This window comes from Cavia porcellus, unplaced genomic scaffold (genome assembly GCF_034190915.1).
Source record: "Cavia porcellus strain 051 isolate PalLab524CR breed Dunkin Hartley unplaced genomic scaffold, mCavPor4.1 scaffold_32, whole genome shotgun sequence".
Lineage (NCBI taxonomy): Eukaryota > Metazoa > Chordata > Mammalia > Rodentia > Caviidae > Cavia > Cavia porcellus.
This window is the reverse complement of record NW_026947515.1, coordinates 33,466,606-33,490,038: the sequence shown is the minus strand read 5'-3', so window position 1 is coordinate 33,490,038 and position 23,433 is coordinate 33,466,606.

Here is a 23,433-nt window from a genome sequence, read left to right as displayed (position 1 = left end):
ATCTCACTCCTACTAGTGAATGTAATGTTAAATACCCATACAATGCGCACCACCCCGCGATGTTTTTCAGAAACCTATCCTTCATTGCCACTGCATGTTTCCTGACATCCCCATGCTGACCACACAATGGTGCTTTTCTGCATCCTACGTTGCCACTCACTGCCTATCCTAATTAAGACCCTCAGATTCACACCACCCCATGATGTTTTTCTCACTCCTTCTAGTGATTGTAATATTACACAGCCATACAATGCGCACCACCCCGCGATGTTTTTCAGAAACCTATGCTACATTGCCTCTGTATGTTTCCTGACCTCCACCTGCTGACCACCCCATGGTGATTTTATCCGTCCTACATTGCCACTCACTGCCTATCCTTATTCATACACTGTGGATCACACAGCCCCGTGATGTTTTTCTCACTCCTACTAGTGAATGTAATGTTACACACCCATGCAATGCGCACCACCACGAGATGTTTTTCAGAATCCTATCCGACATTGCCTCTGCATGTTTGGTAACCTCCACATGCTGACCACCCCTTGGTGCTGTTCTCCATCCTACATTGCCACTAACTGCCTGTCCTTATTCAGACCCTCTGGTTCACACCACCCCGTGATGTTTTTCTCACTCCTTCTAGTGAATGTAATGTTACACACCCATACAATGCGCAACACCCTGCGATGTTTTTCAGAAACCTATCCTACATTGCCACTGCATGTTTCCTGACCTCCACATGCTGACCAACCCGTGGTGCTTTTCTCCATCCTACATTGCTACTCACTGCCTATCCTAATTCAGGTCCTCCGATTCCCACAACCCCATGATGTTTTCCTCACTCCTACTAGTGAATGTAATGTTACACACCCATACAATATGCACGACCCAGCGATGTTTTATAGAAACCTATCCTACAATGCCACTGCATCTTTCCTGACCTCCCCATGCTGACCACCCCGTGGTTCTTTTCTCCATCCTATATTGCCACTATACTACTTTCGAAACTCAGATTCACAACACCCCGTGATGTTTGTCTCACTCCAACTAGTGAATGTAATGTTAAACACCCATACAACGCGCACCGCCCCGCGATGATTTTCAGAAACCTATCCTACTTTGCCACTGCATGTTTCCTGACATCCCCTTGTTGACCACACAGTGGTGCTTTTCTCCATCCTACATTGCCACTCACTGCCTATCCTAATTCAGACCCTCCGATTCACACCACCCCGTGATGTTTTTCTCACTCCTACTAGTGAATGTAATGTTACACACCCATACAATGCGCAACACCCCGCAACGTTTTTCATAAACCTATACTACATTGCCACTGCATGTTTCCTGACCTCCCCATGCTGACCACCCCGTGGTGTTTTCTCAATCCTACATTGCCACTCACTGCCTATCCTAATTCAGACCCTCCAATTCACACCACCTCGTGATGGTTTTCTCACTCCTACTAGTGAATGTAATGTTACACACCCATACAATGCGCATGACCCCGTGATGTTTTTCAGAAACTTATCCTACATTGCCACTGCATGTTTCCTGACCTCCCAATGCTGACCACCCCGTGGTGCTTTTCTCCATCCTACTTTGCCAATCACTGCCTATCCTAATTCAGATCCTGTGATTCACACCACCTCGTGATGTTTTTCTCACTCCTACTATTGAATGTAATGTTACACACATGTACAATGCGCACCACCCCGCAATGTTTTTCAGAAACCTATCCTACATTGCCACTGCATGTTTCCTGACCTCCTCATGCTGACCACCCCGTGCTGCTTTTCTCCATCCTACATTGCCACACACTGCCTATCCTAATTCAGATCCTATGATTCACACCACCCTGTGATGTTTTTCTCACTCCTATTAGTGAATGTAATGTTACACACCCATACAATGCACAACACGCTGTTATGTTTTTCAGAAACCTATCCTATATTGCCAATGCATGTTTCCTGACCTCCCCATGCTGACCACCACGTGGTGCTTCTCTCCATCCTACATTTCCACTCACTGCCTATCCTTATTCAGACACTCCGATTCACACCCCCTGCATGATGGTTTTCTCACTCCTACTAGTGAATGTGATGTTACACACCCATACAATGCGCACAACCCTGTGATGTTTTTCTGAAACATATCCTACATTGCCACTGCATGTTTCCTGACCTCCCCATGCTGACCACCCCGTGGTGCTTTTCTCCATCCTATATTGCCACTATTCGAATTCCGAAACTCCGATTCACACCACCCGGTGATGTTTTTCTCAGTCCTACTAGGGAATGTAATGTTACACCCCCACAAATTGCGCACCACACCGTGATGTTTTTAAGAAACCTATCCTACATTGCCACTGCATATTTCCTAACCTCCCCATGCTGACCACCCCGTGGTGCTTTTATCCATCATACATTGCCACTCACTGCCTATCCTAATTCAGACCCTCCGATTCACACCTCCCCGTGATGTTTTTCTCACTCCTACTAGTGAATGTAATGTTACACACCCATACAATGCGCACCAATCCGCGATGTTTTTCAGAAACCTATCCTACATTGCCACCGCATGTTTCCTGACCTCCACATGCTGACCAACCCGTGGTGCTTTTCTCCATCCTACATTGCTACTCACTGCCTATCCTAATTCAGGTCCTCCGATTCCCACAACCCGATGATGTTTTCCTCACTCCTACTAGTGAATGTAATGTTACACACCCATACAATATGCACGACCCAGCGATGTTTTATAGAAACCTATCCTACAATGCCACTGCATGTTTCCTGACCTCCCCATGCTGACCACCCCGTGGTTCTTTTCTCCATCCTATATTGCCACTATACTACTTTCGAAACTCAGATTCACAACACCCCGTGATGTTTGTCTCACTCCAACTAGTGAATGTAATGTTAAACACCCATACAATGCGCACCGCCCCGCGATGATTTTCAGAAACCTATCCTACTTTGCCACTGCATGTTTCCTGACATCCCCTTGTTGACCACACAGTGGTGCTTTTCTCCATCCTACATTGCCACTCACTGCCTATCCTAATTCAGACCCTCCGATTCACACCACCCCGTGATGTTTTTCTCACTCCTACTAGTGAATGTAATGTTACACATCCATACAATGCGCAAAACCCCGCGACGTTTTTCAGAAACCTATCCTACATTGCCACTGCATGTTTCCTGACCTCCCCATGCTGACCACCCAGTGGTGTTTTCTCAATCCTACATTGCCACTCACTGCCTATCCTAATTCAGACCCTCCGATTCACACCACCTCGTGATGTTTTTCTCACTCCTACTATTGAATGTAATGTTACACACATGTACAATGCGCACCACCCCGCAATGTTTTTCAGAAACCTATCCTACATTGCCACTGCATGTTTCCTGACCTCCTCATGCTGACCACCCCGTGCTGCTTTTCTACATCCTACATTGCCACACACTGCCTATCCTAATTCAGACCCTCCGATTCACACCACTCCGTGATGTTTTTCGCACTCCTACTAGTGAATGTAATGTTACACACCCATACAATGCACAACACGCTGTTATGTTTTTCAGAAACCTATCCTATATTGCCAATGCATGTTTCCTGACCTCCCCATGCTGACCACCACGTGGTGCTTCTCTCCATCCTACATTGCCACTCACTGCCTATCCTTATTCAGACACTCCGATTAACACCCCCTGCGTGATGGTTTTCTCACTCCTACTAGTGAATGTGATGTTACACACACATACAATGCGCACAACCCTGTGATGTTTTTCTGAAACATATCCTACATTGCCACTGCATGTTTCCTGACCTCCCCATGCTGACCACCCCGTGGTGCTTTTCTCCATCCTATATTGCCACTATTCGAATTCCGAAACTCCGATTCAAACCACCCGGTGATGTTTTTCTCAGTCCTACTAGGGAATGTAATGTTACACCCCCACAAATTGCGCACCACACCGTGATGTTTTTAAGAAACCTATCCTACATTGCCACTGCATATTTCCTAACCTCCCCTGCTGACCACCCCGTGGTGCTTTTATCCATCATACATTGCCACTCACTGCCTATCCTAATTCAGACCCTCCGATTCACACCACCCCGTGATGTTTTTCTCACTCCTACTAGTGAATATAATGTTACACACCCATACAATGCGCACCAATCCACGATGTTTTTCAGAAACCTATCCTACATTGCCACCGCATGTTTCCTGACCTCGCCGTTGTGACCACCCCGTGGTATTTTTCTCCATCCTGCATTTTCACTAATTGCCTATCCTAATTCAGACCCTCCTATTCACACCACACCGTGATGTTTTTCTCACTCCTACTAGTGAATGTAATGTTACACACCCATACAATGCGCACAACCCGGCGATGTTTTTCAGAAACCTATCCTACATTACCACTGCATATTACCTGACCTCCCCATTCTGACCACCCGGTGGTGCTTTTCTCCATCCTACATTGCGACTCACTGCCTATCCTTATTCAGACCCTCCGATTCACACCACCCCGTGATGTTTTTCTCACTCCTACTAGTGAATGTAATGTTACACACCCATACAATGCGCACAACTCGGCGATGTTTTTTAGAAACTTATCCTACATTACCACTGCATGTTACCTGACCTCCCCATTCTGACCACCCCGTGGTGCTTTTCTCCATCCTACATTGCGACTCACTGCCTATCCTTATTCATACCCTCATATTCACACCACCCCGTGATGTTTTACTCACTCCTACTAGTGAATGTAATGTTACACACCCATACAATGCACACCACCCCGTGACGTTTTTCAGAAACATATCCTACATTGCCACTGAATGTTTCCTGACCTCCCCATTCTGAAAACCCCGTGGTAATTTTCTCCATCCTATATTTCCACTCACTGCCTATCCTAATTCAGACCCTCCGATATACACACCCCATGATGTTTTTCATACTCCTACTAGTGAATGTAACGTTACACACCCATACAATGCGCACCACCCCGCGATGTTTTTCAGAAACCTATTCTATATTGCCTCTGCATGTTTCCTGACCTCCCCATTCTGACCACCCCGTGGTGCTTCTCTCCATCCTACATTGCCACTCACTGCCTATCCTTATTCAGACACTCCGGTTCACACCACCCCGTGATGTTTTTCTCACTTCTACTAGTGAATGTAGTGTTACACACCCATACAATGCGCACCACCCGGCGACGTTTTTCAGTAACCTATCCTACATTGCCACTGCATGTTTCCTGACCTCCCCATGCTGACCACCCCGTGGTGCTTTTCTCCATCCTATATTGCCACTATTCTAATTCCGAAACTCCGATTCACACCACCCCGTGATGTTTTTCTCAGTCCTACTAGGGAATGTAATGTTACACCCCCATAAATTGCGCACCACACCGTGATGTTTTTAAGAAACCTATCCTACATTGCCACTGCATATGTCCTAACCTCCCCATACTGACCTCCCCGTGGTGCTTTTATCCATCATACATTGCCACTCACTGCCTATCCTAATTCAGACCCTCCGATTCACACCACCCCGTGATGTTTTTCTCACTCCTACTAGTGAATGTAATGTTACACACCCATACAATGCGCACCAATCCGCGATGTTTTTCAGAAACCTATCCTACATTGCCACTGCATGTTTCCTGACCTATCCATGCTGACCACCCCGTGGTGTTTTCTCCATCCTACATTGCCACTCACTGCCTATCCTTATTCAGACACTCCGGTTCACACCACCCCGTGATGTTTTTCTCACTCGTACTAGTGAATGTAATGTTACACACCCATACAATGCGCAACACCCCGCGATATTTTTCAGAAACCTATCCTACATTGCCACTGCATGTTACCTTACCTCCACATGCTGAGTACCCCGTGGTGCTTTTCTGCATCCTACATTGCTACTCACTGCCTATCCTGATTCAGACCCTCCGATTCACACAACCCCATGATGTTTTTCGCACTCCTACTACTGAATGTAATATTACACAACCAAACAATGCGTACTACCCCGCTATGTTTTTCAGAAACCTATCCTACATTGCCACCGCATTTTTCCTGACCTCCCCGTTGTGACCACCCTGTGGTATTTTTCTCCATCCTGCATTTTCACTAATTGCCTATCCTAATTCAGACCCTCCGATTCACACCACACCGTGATGTTTTTCTCACTCCTACTAGTGAATGTAATGTTACACACCCATACAATGCGCACCACCCGGCGATGTTTTTCAGAAACCTATCCTACATTGCCACTGCATGTTACCTGACCTCCCCATTCTGACCACCCCGTGGTGCTTTTCTCCATCCTACATTGCCACTCACTTCCTATCCTTATTCAGACCCTCATATTCACACCACCCCGTGATGTTTTACTCACTCCTACTAGTGAATGTAATGTTACACACCCATACAATGCGCACCACCCCGCGACGTTTTTCAGAAACATATCCTACATTGCCACTGAATGTTTCCTGACCTCCCCATTCTGAAAACCCCGTGGTAATTTTCTCCATCCTATATTTCCACTCACTGCCTTTCCTAATTCAGACCCTCCGATATACACACCCCATGATGTTTTTCTTACTCCTACTAGTGAATGTAACGTTACACACCCATACAATGCGCACCACCCCGCGATGTTTTTCAGAAACCTATCCTACATTGCCACTGCATGTTTCCTGACCACCCCATGGTGACCACTCCGTCGTGTTTTTTTCTCCATCCTACATTGCCACACACTGCCTAACATAATTCAGACCCTCCGATTCACACCACCTCGTGATGTTTTTCTCACTCCTACTAGTGAATGTAATGTTACACACACGTACAATGCACACCACCCCGCAATGTTTTACAGAAACCTATCCTACATTGCCACTGCATGTTTCCTGACCTCCCCATTGTGACCACCCCGTGGTGCTTTTCTCGATCCTACATTGCCACTCACTGCCTGTCCTAATTCAGACCATCCGATTCACACCACCCTGTGATGTTTTTCTCACTCCTACTAGTGAATGTAATGTTACACATCCATACAATGTGCACCACCCCGCGATGTTTTTCAGAAACCTATCCTACATTGCCACTGCATGTTTCCTGACCTCCCCATGCTGACCACCCCATGGTGCTTTTATCCATCCTACATTGCCACTCACTGCCTATCCTTATTCAGACCCTCCGGATCACACAACCCCGTGATGTTTTTCTCACTCCTACTAGTGAATGTAAAGTTACACACTCATGCAATGCGCACCACCCCGAGATGTTTTTCTTTTTTTTTTTTTTTTTTTTTTTTATTTAAGAGGAAAAAGAGAAAAACACAAAACAAAACAAAGCAGTGTAAGGTTACACATAATACATAACTACAAAAAAAAAACATAACAGTAAGAAATCACCTGTTAATAGATTACATAATATCATCTTGGAAATAGCTGCTCAAATCACAGTATCAAAGGATACAAAGTAGACATTCAAACGGAGAGACTGCAAACAGCTGTGTTCAATGATCCAAAAACATTAATATAGTCAGCTATTTAACATCCCTAAACACACTTGTTGTTTTATCCGTTAGAGCTCTTTTTTTTTCTCCACTGTTTTGTCCGGCTTTATAATATCTAATGAGATGGAGAATTCCTTTTAAGGAAACAAGAGACAATGTTGATAACCATTGTTGATGACCTTGTACTCTGTTCTACATCATGTGCTATGTCTATCCTTGGTTTGGACTTACAGCTTTGTTTTGCCATATTTGACTTTATTCTCTCCCCCCCAAGAGAGTAATGAGAACTGAGGAGTAATAAAATCCAAAATGTATAAATTTTGTTATAAAAAAGAGAGGGAGGGGAAAAAAAAAAGAGATGTTTTTCAGAAACCTATCCGATATTGCCTCTGTATGTTTGGTGACCTCCACATGCTGACCACCCCTTGGTGCTGTTCTCCATCCTAAATTGCCACTCACTGCCTGTCCTTATTCAGACCCTCTGGTTCACACCACCCCGTGATGTTTTTCTCACTCCTTCTAGTGAATGTAATGTTACACACCCATACAATGCGCAACACCCTGCGATGTTTTTCAGAAACCTATCCTACATTGCCACTGCATGTTTCCTGACCTCCACATGGTGACCAACCCGTGGTGCTTTTCTCCATCCTACATTGTTACTCACTGCCTATCCTAATTCAGATCCTCCGATTCCCACAACCCCATGATGTTTTTCTCACTCCTACTAGTGAATGTAATGTTACACACCCATACAATACGCACAACACAGCGATGATTTATAGAAACCTATCCTACATTGCCACTGCATGTTTCCTGACCTCCCCATGCTGACCACCCCGTGGTCCTTTTCTCCATCCTATATTGCCACTATTCTACTTCCGAAACTCAGATTCACAACACCCCGTGATGTTTATCTCACTCCAACTAATGAATGTAATGTTAAACACCCATACAATGCGCACCGCCCCTCGATGTTTTTCAGAAACCTATCCTACTTTGCCAGTACATGTTTCCTGACATCCCCATGTTGACCACACAGTGGTGCTTTTCTCCATCCTACATTGCCACGCACTGCCTATCCTAATTCAGACCCTCCGATTCACACCACCCCGTGATGTTTTTCTCACTCCTACTAGTGAATGTAATGTTACACACCCATACAATGCGCAACACCCCGGGACGTTTTTCAGAAACCTATCCTACATTGCCACTGCATGTTTCCTGACCTCCCCATGCTGACCACCCCGTGGTGTTTTCTCAATCCTACATTGCCACTCACTGCCTATCCTAATTCAGAGCCTCCAATTCACACCACCCCGTGATGGTTTTCTCACTCCTACTAGTGAATGTAATGTTACACACCCATACAATGCGCATGACCCCGTGATGTTTTTCAGAAACTTATCCTACATTGCCACTGCATATTTCCTGACCTCCCAAAGCTGACCACCCCGTGGTGCTTTTCTCCATCCTACTTTGCCACTCACTGCCTATCCTAATTCAGATCCTGTGATTCACACCACCTCGTGATGTTTTTCTCACTCCTACTAGTGAATGTAATGTTACACACATGTACAATGCGCACCACCCCGCAATGTTTTTCAGAAACCTATCTTACATTGCCCCTGCATGTTTCCTGACCTCCTCATGCTGACCACCCCGTGCTGCTTTTCTCCATCCTACATTGCCACACACTGCCTATCGTAATTCAGACCCTCCGATTCACACCACTCCGTGATGTTTTTTGCACTCCTACTAGTGAATGTAATGTTACACACCCATACAATGCGCACCACCCCGCGATGTTTTACAGAAAGCTCCCCTACATTTCCACTGCATGTTTCGTGACCTCCCCATGATGACCACCCCGTGGTGCTTTTCTCCATCCTGCATTGCCTCACACTGCCTATCCTAATTCAGTTCCTATGATTCACACCACCCTGTGATGTTTTTCTCACTCCTATTAGTGAATGTAATGTTACACACACATACAATGCACAACACGCTGTTATGTTTTTCAGAAACCTATCCTATATTGCCACTGCATGTTTCCTGACCTCCCCATGCTGACCACCACGTGGTGCTTCTCTCCATCCTACATTGACACTCACTACCTATCCTTATTCAGACACTCTGATTCACACCCCCCCGCGTGATGTTTTTCTCACTCCTACTAGTGAATGTGATGTTACACACCCATACAATGCGCACAACCCTGTGATGTTTTTCTGAAACCTATCCTACGTTGCCACTGCATGTTTCCTGACCTCCCCATGCTGACCACCCCGTGGTGCTTTTCTCCATCCTATATTGCCACTATTCTAATTCCGAAACTCCGATTCACACCACCCCGTGATGTTTTTCTCAGTCCTACTAGGGAATGTAATGTTACACCCACATAAATTGCGCACCACACCGTGATGTTTTTAAGAAACCTATCCTACATTGCCACTGCATATTTCCTAACCTCCCCATGCTGACCTCCCCGTGGTGCTTTTATCCATCATACATTGCCACTCACTGCCTATCCTAATTCAGACCCTCCGATTCACACCACCCCGTGATGTTTTTCTCACTCCTACTAGTGAATGTAATGTTACACACCCATACAATGCGCACCAATCCGCGATGTTTTTCAGAAACCTATCCTACATTGCCACTGCATGTTTCCTGACCTATCCATGCTGACCACCCCGTGGTGTTTTCTCCATCCTACATTGCCACTCACGGCCTATCCTTATTCAGACACTCCGGTTCACACCACCCCGTGATGTTTTTCTCACTCGTACTAGTGAATGTAATGTTACACACCCATACAATGCGCACCACCCCGCGACGTTTTTCAGAAACATATCCTACATTGCCACTGAATGTTTCCTGACCTCCCCATTCTGAAAACCCCGTGGTATTTTTCTCCATCCTATATTTCCACTCACTGCCTATCCTAATTCAGACCCTCCGATATACACACCCCATGATGTTTTTCTTACTCCTACTAGTGAATGTAACGTTACACACCCATACAATGCGCACCACCCCGCGATGTTTTTCAGAAACCTATCCTACATTGCCACTGCATGTTTCCTGACCACCCCATGGTGACCACTCCGTCGTGTTTTTTTCTCCATCCTACATTGCCACACACTGCCTAACATAATTCAGACCCTCCGATTCACACCACCTCGTGATGTTTTTCTCACTCCTACTAGTGAATGTAATGTTACACACACGTACAATGCACACCACCCCGCAATGTTTTACAGAAACCTATCCTACATTGCCACTGCATGTTTCCTGACCTCCCCATTGTGACCACCCCGTGGTGCTTTTCTCGATCCTACATTGCCACTCACTGCCTGTCCTAATTCAGACCATCCGATTCACACCACCCTGTGATGTTTTTCTCACTCCTACTAGTGAATGTAATGTTACACATCCATACAATGTGCACCACCCCGCGATGTTTTTCAGAAACCTATCCTACATTGCCACTGCATGTTTCCTGACCTCCCCATGCTGACCACCCCATGGTGCTTTTATCCATCCTACATTTCCACTCACTGCCTATCCTTATTCAGACCCTCCGGATCACACAACCCCGTGATGTTTTTCTCACTCCTACTAGTGAATGTAAAGTTACACACTCATGCAATGCGCACCACCCCGAGATGTTTTTCTTTTTTTTTTTTTTTTTTTTTTTTATTTAAGAGGAAAAAGAGAAAAACACAAAACAAAACAAAGCAGTGTAAGGTTACACATAATACATAACTACAAAAAAAAAAACATAACAGTAAGAAATCACCTGTTAATAGATTACATAATATCATCTTGGAAATAGCTGCTCAAATCACAGTATCAAAGAATACAAAGTAGACATTCAAACGGAGAGACTGCAAACAGCTGTGTTCAATGATCCAAAAACATTAATATAGTCAGCTATTTAACATCCCTAAACACACTTGTTGTTTTATCCGTTAGAGCTCTTTTTTTTTCTCCACTGTTTTGTCCGGCTTTATAATATCTAATGAGATGGAGAATTCCTTTTAAGGAAACAAGAGACAATGTTGATAACCATTGTTGATGACCTTGTACTCTGTTCTACATCATGTGCTATGTCTATCCTTGGTTTGGACTTACAGCTTTGTTTTGCCATATTTGACTTTATTCTCTCCCCCCCAAGAGAGTAATGAGAACTGAGGAGTAATAAAATCCAAAATGTATAAATTTTGTTATAAAAAAGAGAGGGAGGGGAAAAAAAAAAAGAGATGTTTTTCAGAAACCTATCCGATATTGCCTCTGTATGTTTGGTGACCTCCACATGCTGACCACCCCTTGGTGCTGTTCTCCATCCTAAATTGCCACTCACTGCCTGTCCTTATTCAGACCCTCTGGTTCACACCACCCCGTGATGTTTTTCTCACTCCTTCTAGTGAATGTAATGTTACACACCCATACAATGCGCAACACCCTGCGATGTTTTTCAGAAACCTATCCTACATTGCCACTGCATGTTTCCTGACCTCCACATGGTGACCAACCCGTGGTGATTTTCTCCATCCTACATTGTTACTCACTGCCTATCCTAATTCAGATCCTCCGATTCCCACAACCCCATGATGTTTTTCTCACTCCTACTAGTGAATGTAATGTTACACACCCATACAATACGCACAACACAGCGATGATTTATAGAAACCTATCCTACATTGCCACTGCATGTTTCCTGACCTCCCCATGCTGACCACCCCGTGGTCCTTTTCTCCATCCTATATTGCCACTATTCTACTTCCGAAACTCAGATTCACAACACCCCGTGATGTTTATCTCACTCCAACTAATGAATGTAATGTTAAACACCCATACAATGCGCACCGCCCCTCGATGTTTTTCAGAAACCTATCCTACTTTGCCAGTACATGTTTCCTGACATCCCCATGTTGACCACACAGTGGTGCTTTTCTCCATCCTACATTGCCACTCACTGCCTATCCTAATTCAGACCCTCCGATTCACACCACCCCGTGATGTTTTTCTCACTCCTACTAGTGAATGTAATGTTACACACCCATACAATGCGCAACACCCCGCGACGTTTTTCAGAAACCTATCCTACATTGCCACTGCATGTTTCCTGACCTCCCCATGCTGACCACCCCGTGGTGTTTTCTCAATCCTACATTGCCACTCACTGCCTATCCTAATTCAGACCCTCCAATTCACACCACCCCGTGATGGTTTTCTCACTCCTACTAGTGAATGTAATGTTACACACCCATACAATGCGCATGACCCCGTGATGTTTTTCAGAAACTTATCCTACATTGCCACTGCATATTTCCTGACCTCCCAAAGCTGACCACCCCGTGGTGCTTTTCTCCATCCTACTTTGCCACTCACTGCCTATCCTAATTCAGATCCTGTGATTCACACCACCTCGTGATGTTTTTCTCACTCCTACTAGTGAATGTAATGTTACACACATGTACAATGCGCACCACCCCGCAATGTTTTTCAGAAACCTATCTTACATTGCCCCTGCATGTTTCCTGACCTCCTCATGCTGACCACCCCGTGCTGCTTTTCTCCATCCTACATTGCCACACACTGCCTATCGTAATTCAGACCCTCCGATTCACACCACTCCGTGATGTTTTTTGCACTCCTACTAGTGAATGTAATGTTACACACCCATACAATGCGCACCACCCCGCGATGTTTTACAGAAAGCTCCCCTACATTTCCACTGCATGTTTCGTGACCTCCCCATGATGACCACCCCGTGGTGCTTTTCTCCATCCTGCATTGCCTCACACTGCCTATCCTAATTCAGTTCCTATGATTCACACCACCCTGTGATGTTTTTCTCACTCCTATTAGTGAATGTAATGTTACACACACATACAATGCACAACACGCTGTTATGTTTTTCAGAAACCTATCCTATATTGCCACTGCATGTTTCCTGACCTCCCCATGCTGACCACCACGTGGTGCTTCTCTCCATCCTACATTGACACTCACTACCTATCCTTATTCAGACACTCTGATTCACACCCCCCCGCGTGATGTTTTTCTCACTCCTACTAGTGAATGTGATGTTACACACCCATACAATGCGCACAACCCTGTGATGTTTTTCTGAAACCTATCCTACGTTGCCACTGCATGTTTCCTGACCTCCCCATGCTGACCACCCCGTGGTGCTTTTCTCCATCCTATATTGCCACTATTCTAATTCCGAAACTCCGATTCACACCACCCCGTGTTGTTTTTCTCAGTCCTACTAGGGAATGTAATGTTACACCCACATAAATTGCGCACCACACCGTGATGTTTTTAAGAAACCTATCCTACATTGCCACTGCATATTTCCTAACCTCCCCATGCTGACCTCCCCGTGGTGCTTTTATCCATCATACATTGCCACTCACTGCCTATCCTAATTCAGACCCTCCGATTCACACCACCCCGTGATGTTTTTCTCACTCCTACTAGTGAATGTAATGTTACACACCCATACAATGCGCACCAATCCGCGATGTTTTTCAGAAACCTATCCTACATTGCCACTGCATGTTTCCTGACCTATCCATGCTGACCACCCCGTGGTGTTTTCTCCATCCTACATTGCCACTCACGGCCTATCCTTATTCAGACACTCCGGTTCACACCACCCCGTGATGTTTTTCTCACTCGTACTAGTGAATGTAATGTTACACACCCATACAATGCGCACCACCCCGCGACGTTTTTCAGAAACATATCCTACATTGCCACTGAATGTTTCCTGACCTCCCCATTCTGAAAACCCCGTGGTATTTTTCTCCATCCTATATTTCCACTCACTGCCTATCCTAATTCAGACCCTCCGATATACACACCCCATGATGTTTTTCTTACTCCTACTAGTGAATGTAACGTTACACACCCATACAATGCGCACCACCCCGCGATGTTTTTCAGAAACCTATCCTACATTGCCACTGCATGTTTCCTGACCACCCCATGGTGACCACTCCGTCGTGTTTTTTTCTCCATCCTACATTGCCACACACTGCCTAACATAATTCAGACCCTCCGATTCACACCACCTCGTGATGTTTTTCTCACTCCTACTAGTGAATGTAATGTTACACACACGTACAATGCACACCACCCCGCAATGTTTTACAGAAACCTATCCTACATTGCCACTGCATGTTTCCTGACCTCCCCATTGTGACCACCCCGTGGTGCTTTTCTCGATCCTACATTGCCACTCACTGCCTGTCCTAATTCAGACCATCCGATTCACACCACCCTGTGATGTTTTTCTCACTCCTACTAGTGAATGTAATGTTACACATCCATACAATGCGCACCACCCCGCGATGTTTTTCAGAAACCTATCCTACATTGCCACTGCATGTTTCCTGACCTCCCCATGCTGACCACCCCATGGTGCTTTTATCCATCCTACATTGCCACTCACTGCCTATCCTTATTCAGACCCTCCGGATCACACAACCCCGTGATGTTTTTCTCACTCCTACTAGTGAATGTAAAGTTACACACTCATGCAATGCGCACCACCCCGAGATGTTTTTCTTTTTTTTTTTTTTTTTTTTTTTTATTTAAGAGGAAAAAGAGAAAAACACAAAACAAAACAAAGCAGTGTAAGGTTACACATAATACATAACTACAAAAAAAAAACATAACAGTAAGAAATCACCTGTTAATAGATTACATAATATCATCTTGGAAATAGCTGCTCAAATCACAGTATCAAAGAATACAAAGTAGACATTCAAACGGAGAGACTGCAAACAGCTGTGTTCAATGATCCAAAAACATTAATATAGTCAGCTATTTAACATCCCTAAACACACTTGTTGTTTTATCCGTTAGAGCTCTTTTTTTTTCTCCACTGTTTTGTCCGGCTTTATAATATCTAATGAGATGGAGAATTCCTTTTAAGGAAACAAGAGACAATGTTGATAACCATTGTTGATGACCTTGTACTCTGTTCTACATCATGTGCTATGTCTATCCTTGGTTTGGACTTACAGCTTTGTTTTGCCATATTTGACTTTATTCTCTCCCCCCCAAGAGAGTAATGAGAACTGAGGAGTAATAAAATCCAAAATGTATAAATTTTGTTATAAAAAAGAGAGGGAGGGGAAAAAAAAAAAGAGATGTTTTTCAGAAACCTATCCGATATTGCCTCTGTATGTTTGGTGACCTCCACATGCTGACCACCCCTTGGTGCTGTTCTCCATCCTAAATTGCCACTCACTGCCTGTCCTTATTCAGACCCTCTGGTTCACACCACCCCGTGATGTTTTTCTCACTCCTTCTAGTGAATGTAATGTTACACACCCATACAATGCGCAACACCCTGCGATGTTTTTCAGAAACCTATCCTACATTGCCACTGCATGTTTCCTGACCTCCACATGGTGACCAACCCGTGGTGCTTTTCTCCATCCTACATTGTTACTCACTGCCTATCCTAATTCAGATCCTCCGATTCCCACAACCCCATGATGTTTTTCTCACTCCTACTAGTGAATGTAATGTTACACACCCATACAATACGCACAACACAGCGATGATTTATAGAAACCTATCCTACATTGCCACTGCATGTTTCCTGACCTCCCCATGCTGACCACCCCGTGGTCCTTTTCTCCATCCTATATTGCCACTATTCTACTTCCGAAACTCAGATTCACAACACCCCGTGATGTTTATCTCACTCCAACTAATGAATGTAATGTTAAACACCCATACAATGCGCACCGCCCCTCGATGTTTTTCAGAAACCTATCCTACTTTGCCAGTACATGTTTCCTGACATCCCCATGTTGACCACACAGTGGTGCTTTTCTCCATCCTACATTGCCACTCACTGCCTATCCTAATTCAGACCCTCCGATTCACACCACCCCGTGATGTTTTTCTCACTCCTACTAGTGAATGTAATGTTACACACCCATACAATGCGCAACACCCCGCGACGTTTTTCAGAAACCTATCCTACATTGCCACTGCATGTTTCCTGACCTCCCCATGCTGACCACCCCGTGGTGTTTTCTCAATCCTACATTGCCACTCACTGCCTATCCTAATTCAGACCCTCCAATTCACACCACCCCGTGATGGTTTTCTCACTCCTACTAGTGAATGTAATGTTACACACCCATACAATGCGCATGACCCCGTGATGTTTTTCAGAAACTTATCCTACATTGCCACTGCATATTTCCTGACCTCCCAAAGCTGACCACCCCGTGGTGCTTTTCTCCATCCTACTTTGCCACTCACTGCCTATCCTAATTCAGATCCTGTGATTCACGCCACCTCGTGATGTTTTTCTCACTCCTACTAGTGAATGTAATGTTACACACATGTACAATGCGCACCACCCCGCAATGTTTTTCAGAAACCTATCTTACATTGCCCCTGCATGTTTCCTGACCTCCTCATGCTGACCACCCCGTGCTGCTTTTCTCCATCCTACATTGCCACACACTGCCTATTGTAATTCAGACCCTCCGATTCACACCACTCCGTGATGTTTTTTGCACTCCTACTAGTGAATGTAATGTTACACACCCATACAATGCGCACCACCCCGCGATGTTTTACAGAAAGCTCCCCTACATTTCCACTGCATGTTTCGTGACCTCCCCATGATGACCACCCCGTGGTGCTTTTCTCCATCCTGCATTGCCTCACACTGCCTATCCTAATTCAGTTCCTATGATTCACACCACCCTGTGATGTTTTTCTCACTCCTATTAGTGAATGTAATGTTACACACACATACAATGCACAACACGCTGTTATGTTTTTCAGAAACCTTTCTATCATTGCCACTGCATGTTTCCTGACCTCCCCATGCTGAAAACCCCGTGGTGCTTTTCTCCATCCTACATTGCCACTCACTGCCTATCCTAATTCAGACCCTCCGATTCACACCACCTCGTGATGTTTTTCTCACTCCTACTGGGGAATGTAATGTTACACACCCACACAATGCCCAACACCAGGCGATGTTTTTCAGAAACCTATCCTACATTGCCACTGCATGTTTCTGACCTCCCCATGCTGACCACCCTGTGGTGCTTTTCTCCATCCTACATTGCCACTCACTGCCTATTTTTATTCAGACCCTCCGTTTCACACCAACCCGTGATGTTTTTGTTACTCCTACTAGTGAATGTAATGTTACACACCCATACAATGCGCACCAATTCCCGATGTTTTTCAGAAACCTATCCTACATTACCACTGTATGTTTCCTGACCACAACATGGTGACAACCCCGTGGTGTTTTCTCCATCCTACATTGCCACTCACTGCCTATACTAATTCAGACCCTCCGATTCACACCACCCCGTGATGTTTTTCTCACTCCTACTAGTGAATGTAATGTTACACACCCATACAATGAGCGCCACCGAGCGATGTTTTTCAGAAACTTATCCTACATTGCCACTGCATGTTTCCTGACTTCCCCGTGCTGACCACCCCGTCGTGCTTTTCTCAATCCTACATTGCCACTCACTGCCTAACCTAATTCAGACCCTCCGATTCACACCACCCCGTGATGTTTTTCTCACTCCTACTAGTGAATGTAATGTTAAAAACCCATACAATGCGCACCACCCCGCGATGTTTTTCAGAAACCTATCCTATATTGCCACTGCATGTTTCCTGACCTCCCCATGCTGACCACCCCGTGGTGCTTTTCTCCATCCTACATTGCCACTCACTTCATATCCTAATTCTGATCCTATTATTCACAACACTCCATGATGTTTTTCTCTCTCCTACAAGTGAATGTAATGTTACACACCCATACATTGCGCACCACCCCGCGTTGTTTTCCAAACCGATCCTACGTTGCCACTGCATGTTTCCTGACTTCCCCATGCTGACCACCCCGTGGTGCTTTTCTCCATTCAACATTGCCCCTCACTGCCTATCCTAATTCAGACCCTCCAATTCACACCACCCCGTGATGGTTTTCTCACTCCTACTAGTGAATGTAATGTTACACACCCATACAATGCGCATGACCCCGTGATGTTTTTCAGAAACTTATCCTACATTGCCACTGCATGTGTCCTGACCTCCCAATGCTGACCACCCCTTCGTGCTTTTCTTAATCCTACATTGTCACTCACTGCCTATCCTAATTCTGACCCTCCAATTCACACACCACGTGAAGTTTTTCTCACTCCTACTAGTCAATGTAATGTTACACAACCATACAATGCGGACCACCCTGTGATGTTTTTCATAAACCAATCCTACATTGCCACTGCATGTTTCCTGACCTCCCCATGCTGACCACCCCGTGGTGCTTTCGTCCATGCTACATTGCCAATCACTGCCTAAACTAATTCAGACCCTCTGATTCACACCACCCCGTGATGTTTTTCTGTCTCCTACTAGTGATTGACCGGTTAGAAACCCTTACACTGCGCACCTCCCCGCGATGTTTTTCAGAAACCAATCCTACATTGCCACTGCATGTTTCCTGACCTCCCCATGCTGACCACCCCGTGGTGCTTTCGTCCATGCTACATTGCCAATCACTGCCTAAACTAATTCAGACCCTCTGATTCACACCACCCCATGATGTTTTTCTGTCTCCTACTAGTGATTGACCGGTTAGAAACCCTTACACTGCGCACCTCCCCGCGATGTTTTTCAGAAACCTATCCTACATTGCCACTGCATGTTTCCTGACAACCCCATGGTGACCACTCCGTCGTGCTTTTCTCCATCCTACATTGCCACTCACTGCCTAACATAATTCAGACCCTCCGATTCACACCACCCCGTGTTGTTTTTCTCACTCCTACTAGTGAATGTAATATTACAAACCCATACAATACACACCACCCGTGATGGTTTTCACAAAAATATCTTACAATGCCACTGCATGTTTCCTGAGCTCCCGATGCTGACCACCCCGTGGTGCTTTTCTCCATTCTACATTGCCACTCACTGCCTATCCTAATTCAGATCCTGTGATTCACACGACCTCGTGATGTTTTTCTCACTCCTACTAGTGAATGTAATGTTACACACATGTACAATGCGCACCACCCCGCAATGTTTTTCAGAAACCTATCCTACATTGATACTGCATGTTTCCTGACTTCCCCATTGTGACCACCCAGTGGTGCTTTTCTCGATCCTACATTGCCACTCACTGCCTATCCTCATTCAGACCCTCTGATTCACACCACCCGTGATGTTTTTCTCACTCCTACTAGTGAATGTAATGATAAACACCCATACAATGCGCACCACCCCGCGATGTTTTTCAGAAACCTATCGTACATTGCCCCTGCATGTTTCCTGTCCTCCTCATGCTGACCACCCCGTGCTGCTTTTCTCCATCCTACATTGCCACACACTGCCTATCCTAATTTAGACCCTCGAATTCACACCACTCCGTGATGTTTTTCGCACTCCTACTAGTGAATGTAATGTTACACACGCATACAATGCGCACCACCGCGCGATGTTTTACAGAAAGCTCTCCTACATTTCCACTGCATGTTTCGTGACCTCCCCATTATGACCACCCCGTGGTGCTTTTCTCTATCCTATATTGCCTCACACTGCCTATCCTAATTCAGATCCTATGATTCACACCACCCTGTGATGTTTTTCTCACTCCTATTAGTGAATGTAATGTTACACACCCATAAAATGCACAACATGCTGTGATGTTTTTCAGAAACCTATCCTATATTGCCACTGCATGTTTCCTGACCTTCCCATGCTGACCACCCCGTGGTGCTTTTGTCCATCCTACATTGCCACTCACTGCCTATCCTTCTTTAGACACTCCGATTCACACCCCCCGCATGATGTTTTTGTCACTCCTACTAGTGAATGTGATGTTACACACCCATACAATGCGCACAACCCCGTGATGTTTTTCAGAAACCTATCCTACATTGCCACTGCATGTTTCCTGACCTCCCCATGCTGAAAACCCCGTGGTGCTTTTCTCCATCCTACATTGCCACTCACTGCCTATCCTAATTCAGAACCTCCGATTCACACCACCTCGTGATGTTTTTCTCACTCCTACTGGTGAATGTAATGTTACACACCCATACAATGCCCACCACCCGGCGATGTTTTTCAGAAACCTATCCTACATTGCCACTGCATGTTTCCTGACCTACCCATGTTGACCACCCCGTGGTGATTTTCTCCATCCTACATTGCCACTCACTTCCTATTCTTATTCAGACCCTCCGTTTCACACCAACCCGTGATGTTTTTGTTACTCCTACTACTGAATGTAATGTTACACACCCATACATTGCGCACCACCCCGCGATGTTTTTCAGGAACCTATCCTACATTGCCACTGCATGTTTCCTGACATATCCATGCTGACCACCCCGTGGTATTTTCTCCATCCTACTTTGCCACTCACTGCCTATCCTTATTCAGACCCTCTGGTTCACACCACCCCATGATGTTTTTCTCAATCCTACTAGTGAATGTAATGTTACACACCCATACAATGCGCAACACCCCGCGACGTTTTTCAGAAACCTATCCTACATTGCCACTGCATGTTTCCTGACCTCCACATGCTGACCACCCCGTGGTGCTTTTCTCCATCCTACATTGCCACTCACTTCCTATCCTAATTCAGACCCTCCGATGCACTCAACTCCGTGATGTTTTTCTCACTCCTACTAGTGAATGTAATGTTACACATCCATACAATATCCCCGACCCAGCGATGTTTTTCAGAAACCTAACCTACATTGCCACTGTATGTTTCCTGACCTCCCCATGCTGACCACCCCGTGGTGCTTGTCTCCATCCTATATTGCCACTATTGCAATTCCGAAACTCCGATTCACACCACCCCGTGATGTTTTTCTCAGTCCTACTAGGGAATGTAATATTACACCCCCATAAATTGCGCACCACACCGTGATGTCTTTAAGAAACCTATCCTACATTGCCACTGCATATTTCCTAACCTCCCCATGCTGACCACCCCGTGGTGCTTTTATCCATCATACATTGCCACTCACTGCCTATCTTAATTCAGACCCTCCAATTCACACCACCCCGTGATGTTTTTCTCACTCCTACTAGTGAATGTAATGTTACACACCCATACAATGCACACCAATCCGCGATGTTTTTCAGAAACCTATCCTACATTGCCACTGCATGTTTCCTGACCTATCCATGCTGACCACCCCGTGGTGTTTTCTACATCCTACATTGCCACTCAGTGCCTATCCTTATTCAGACACTCCGGTTCACACCACCCCGTGATGTTTTTCTCACTCATACTAGTGAATGTAATGTTACACACCCATACAATGCGCAACACCCCGCGATGTTTTTAAGAAACCTATCCTACATTGCCACTGCATGTTTCCTGACCTCCACATGCTGAGCACCCCGTGGTGCTTTTCTGCATCCTACATTGCTACTCACTGCCTATCCTAATTCAGACCCTCCGATTCACACAACCCCATGATGTTTTTCTCACTCCTACTACTGAATGTAATACTACACAACCAAACAATGCGAACTACCCCGCGATGTTTTTCAGAAACCTATCCTACATTGCCACTGCATGTTTCCTGACCTCCCTGTTGTGACCACCCCGTGGTATTTTTCTCCATCCCGCATTTTCACTAATTGCCTATCCTAATTCAGACCCTCCGATTCACACCACACCGTGATGTTTTTCTCACTCCTACAAGTGAATGTAATGTTACACACCCATACCATGCGCACCACCCGGCGATGTTTTTCAGAAACCTATCCTACATTGCTACTGCATTTTTCTTGACCTCCCCATTGTGACCACCCCGTGGTGCTTTTCTCCATCCTACATTGCCACTCACTGCCTATCCTAATTCCCACACTCATATTCACACCACCCCTTGATGTTTTACTCACTCCTACTAGTGAATGTAATGTTACACACCCATACAATGCGCACCACACTGCGACGTTTTTCAGAAACATATCCTACTTTGCCACTGAATGTTTCCTAACCTCCCCATTCTGAAAACCCCGTGGTAATTTTCTCCATCCTATATTTCCACTCACTGCCTATCCTAATTCCGACCCTCCGATTTACACACACCATGATGTTTTTCTTACTCCTACTAGTGAATGTAACGTTACACTCCCATACAATGCGCACCACCCCGCGATGTTTTTCAGAAATCTATCCTACATTGCCACTGCATTTTTCCTGACCTCCCCATGCTGACAACCCCGTGGTGCTTTTCTCCATCCTACATTGCCACTCACTGCCTATGCTAATTCACACCCTCCGATTCACAGCACCCCTTGATGGTTTTCTCACTCCTACTAGTGAATGTAATGTTACACACCCATACAATGCGCATGACCCTGCCATGTTTTTCAGAAACTTATCCTACATTGCCACTGCATGTTTCCTGACCTCCCCATGCTGACCACCCCTTCGTGCTTTTCTCAATCCTACATTTCCACTCACTGCCTATCCTAATTCAGACCCTCCGATTCACACCACCACGTGAAGTTTTTCTGACTCCTACTGGTGAATGTAATGTTACACACCCATACAATGCGCACCACCCCGCGATGTTTTTCAGAAACCTATCCTACATTGCCACTGCATGTTTCCTGCCCTCCACATGCTGACCACCCCGTGGTGTTTTCTCCATCCTACATTGCCACGCACTGGCTATCCTAATTCAGACCCTCCGATTCACACAACCCCGTGATGTTTTTGTCACTCCTACTAGTGAATGTAATGTTACACACCCATACAATGCGCACCAAACCGCGATGTTTTTCAGAAACCTGTCCAACATTGCCACTGCATGTTCCCGGACCTCCCG